The following is a 4822-nucleotide window of genomic DNA, read 5'->3' as shown; positions in this document are numbered from 1 at the left end:
GATAAAAATACTTAAACTTGATATAGAAAGAAAGAAAAATTCCTAGTACCCACAAAAAATCATATTCCACTCCTTCCTCATTTCCTCAATTCTTCAATCACAACATTCGCCTTTTCCATTAAAGCTTTCTTGCCTCATTGAAAAAGTTGTACACCTATCAAATTGCTAAATTCCCGGCTTGCCCTGACTTCTTCCTCCTCGTCCAAACAATGGCTTGAGGACTTCGATTAATCATTATTTTCCTTTCTCGAATTTACCCTTCCCTTGCTTCTACTATAAACTCTAGAGAAAAATTTGCTCCTAGTTATACTTCTTGGTGCACTCCTTTCTAGAGTATGACCACGGTTTGGAGAAGGACTCGTTCTCTTGGAAGAGTACCTTGACGGGGAAACTGACTCTTCGCCCTATCTATTTTTATTGTATCGATAATCAACTGAGCCCCATATTCGATTTTCATTATTGCTTGGAGAATCCAAAGACCTGAATCTCCTACGAGATTCAAGCTGGATAGATCTGCCTTTACTGGTTCCTAGATTAGCCCGTATATTAACCATATTTTTCTTAGTAGAATTGGGCCTAATTGGCCCTAAATTAATTCGTCCAATCCATCCATTATTCTCTTCATTTATTCCCATCAAATTCTGATGCATTGGGACTGTACAATTTTACTGCTTCTCAATATCAATCTCCACAGATTTAAAATGCCTCGAATCCATTACCTCATTAACTCCAGAAGTGAAAACCTCCATGCCACCTGTCAAACGCTCTTGAGCCAAAGTATCCCCTCACCATCGTACTGGTTCTGCGGTGATTCATCCACCCATTCATCAGAAAATTCTCCATCGCTATCTCCATTCAATACCCTAGAATATCCTTCAATCGATATATCTACTTTAATCTTTATCACATACAATCTACCATTAATGTTTATGGAAATCGATTCCGATAAATCAAACGTATTACATGTAACGTCCATAATTCGTATAATTATATCTATACAGATTATAGATGTTATCCGAATTACTAAAACCATTTTACAATTTAAAAGTGATTTAAAATTTATTTTATTAAAATGGTAAATGATATTATAAAAATATCATATCGTATAAATCATGTTTTATTGTAACTAATTTAATTCAAAAGATTTTTTTATTAATAGTGAACAGTGGGGGAATCAGTTCTCTGTAGGGAGAATCGGTTCCCCTTTTACATTCTGAAAATTTTTGCTAAAACTTGGTTACTATAAGCTACAGTACCTCCAAAAATCTTTGTAATTTTGTTCATAAGTTTATAAAATTCCATTTTGTTTCCAATTTTATTCAACAAAGCAAATAAAACATAATTATTACATGCCACTAATTAAGTCTACATTACATCTTAGGATGTCTTATTGATATAGAAATATACTTCTTGATGCTTGATGTTGCTTTGTACTCCTTATTCCAATATTGGCTTTTTACCTACGCGTGAAAATCATCACACTCTAAGTATATACTTAATTAGGCAATTAAAACAATAAACAGTGCAATACAATTCATGCATAATTTCATTATAAAAACCAAATACCTTGAAATCATATTATCATCATATCCAATATTTTACCATGATCAAAATAATATAACTGAGTATAAAATTTCTTACCAATATACTTGTCATTAATTCATTAAGCTCGTAAGCTTAATTTCATGCTTACCATTTAGTAACCAATAATCTATAAAACCATAGACAATAGCCCAGTATAAAACCCTGTGGACCCTGAGTATTCGAGTAAAATACATGCACCGTAGTGCTAAACATGCACTAAGCTTACGCCACAGTGCTAATCCGGACAATACACATAAGGTCATGCCCACCACCTACACTAAGCTTACGCTATAGTGTTAATCCGGACATTAACCTGCACTTAGTGTCCTTACACACTATAGTGTTAATATAAATCTGCAACTGCTATACTCTATGGCATGCCAACTATACCTTGTCCCTCAATGAACTACTTGGGCATATAGTCTATTTTATTCGATCCATCCATGGAAAAGTATATTATCATTATTTAACATTGGGCGGTTCATACCCGAAATCACCTTCATGGTAAAATATCACATTTTCCAAAATCAAAACGTTATTATTTCATACTGTGACATATCAATGTCGTGTAATTTATAAAAATATGACATAATACAATGTTGATATAAACAAGGTCGACTTATCACAAATCTTCATGATGATGTATAAAACATCCATGTATAATTTCATGCATGTATTGCACTTACCTTAACACTTTATATCTTTGAAAATATATGCCTCACTATTGTCCACAATAAACCCTTTTCTATTTGACTTGCTTCGATCACAAATCAATTACGATTTGAATAAATCACAAATTCATATTATACATATGTTAGTATTATACTAACATAAACATATCACATAACAACTCCATGATATACTTGAACTCAATTTCCACCAAATATTTAAACACTTATTAATTCTTTTTAATCTTGTCACCAATTTTTCCAACTTATATAAAATGGTCCTTCACCATTTTATCACTTATATTCTTAATACCAAAAATTCCGGCATGGCACATCAATTATATATCACTTACACAACAATCCCTTAATTTTCCAGAATTTACAAATTGATCTCCAACTTTTCAAAAATTATGAAATAGTCACCAAATTTTCTAAAGCTTGTAGAATACTTCCTTCATCATTTCCAACCCATGTATAATTTTTCCATAATTTTTCTCACTCAAACAATCCATGACTAAAACTTAAAGAACAAGTTCTAGAAATATTAAAATGTTCTAATCATCATACATGCTTGAATATGAATCAACTATCTCACAAACATCCATATTCATCATCAATTTCATGATCCCTTATATGAACACAAACCCTTAAATTTGGGATCCTTAAACACCAACAAGATTACCATGTAATATTGGTACCAAAAGATAGAGTTTTTCACGTATATCAATTTTCTATTTACAACTTACTCAAAATCCTAAGTAAATTACTTTAAATTTGAGTTGAAGTTTTCTTTTACCTTAGGAGAAAACCCACGGCAAGGATGAGGAAGAAGCTGAAAATATTCTTCCATTATTGATAGTCTAATTAAAATAATCCATCACATGGCATAATATCACATAATGACATTTTTTTATTCAAATCAATATGAAATTCCATTTTTGCCATTAATGAATCTCCATATTCACCATAAAACCTGTACACCTCATTCTTATCATCTTTCAAAGTCAAAGATGAATTATTTTGACTTTGATTTACGAAAATTCCCATGCATTTTCAAAAACTTGCATTTTAGTCACTAAATTCCACTATTTTGATTAAATCTTAAAAATTGCACATTTCCAGACCAAATTTCTCTGATCCAAAATATTAAATAACATTTCCAACCATTTTATAACATCCTTCAAATTTTTGTAAAATTCCAATTTAATATGAAATTACCGATTCCTTACCGGTTTTAACCATTTCTATTTTTTTCTTTACTAAAATTCCAAATCCAAAATATAATTTCCATAAAACCCCACTTTCAAAAGTAAACTATCTATTTATGACATAAAATTCTTTTTAGAAACTTTATCACTTAATTTCCTCAAGCTTTTCCCAATTTACTAATTTGACCATCAAACTTTTAAAATTTACATTTTGGTCATTAACCAAAATTTGGAGTATTACACTACCCGCCCTACTCTACAATCTGCGCTACTCTACAATCCAATTTCAACAATGTTTCCTTCTTGAACTCCACTAACTCCCCCACCGTGATGCCATGCTAGAGAAGAAAACTTCATTTAAGCAATTCATAGGTATTCCGATTAAAGACACTTCGCAGAATGCGAAAGGAACACCCCCTTCCGATGAAACTAGCCTCAACCAATCGAACCAGTAATTTAGCTCCAAAGCTTTTTCTTTCAGGGCTTTCATTTTCTCTTCTTCCGACTGAAAAGTAACTAAACATGAGTTCCTAACGTACCCCCATCTCACAACATTTGCATTTATACCTTCACTGTGCAGAGCTCTCTGAATTAGTTCCACATCATACGATTGTTTATGAATACCAGTCAGTAACCTCTTTAAGCAGCACCTTTCCTCCACCGGGATGAAGACATAGTAGGTTGTGAAGTCTTGTAAGCTCACCAGGAACCATGGTTTAAGCTCTGAAGTGGATGCCTGAAGAACCAAGGTAGGGGGAAATGAAACAAACAACAAGGTTTTATAGGAGGAGAAAGGTTAGAAGTGGGCCAGTTTCAGTAGTCTAACAATATCAGGGCTTACATGAGCAGAATTGAAACATTTATCATTAATGTATATGTTGTTGTAGTAGCAGATGCACCACTTGCTTTACACTACACACATTATTTCTAAAGGAAAGGATGCTCCTCTATGTGCTTCAGTCATTGTATAGTGATTGTATGTATGTGCATGCATGAAATAATAGTTAAGAAGGGAGAATACTTGCTGATGGGAGTAATAATTGAGTGAGGAATGTCTTAAAGACAAAAGGAAAGATGGAAATTGAAAAATGGTGCTGGGTCAACCTCAGGACAATTTTTTATACTTCAAGACTCCAGCAGGGAATAAGGCCTTGTGCATGATGATGCGATGAAACCCGGTTTTAAAAGATAAACCATTAAATTAAGCATAGTTTCTGTCAAAAAAAATGATTATAAAGAAGATGACTCATTAAGCACTTCAATTTACTATGGTTCATAAAACTGCAGTTATCAGTTTAACATCAGATGCCTAAATGCTAGCAAACTTAGTTTAGTACTTTCCCTTGAATTGCTTTTTATCAG

Source organism: Hibiscus syriacus, unplaced genomic scaffold (assembly GCF_006381635.1).
Source record: "Hibiscus syriacus cultivar Baekdansim isolate YM2019G1 unplaced genomic scaffold, ASM638163v2 tig00111427_pilon, whole genome shotgun sequence".
Lineage (NCBI taxonomy): Eukaryota > Viridiplantae > Streptophyta > Magnoliopsida > Malvales > Malvaceae > Hibiscus > Hibiscus syriacus.
Note: the sequence above shows the minus strand (reverse complement) of the source record.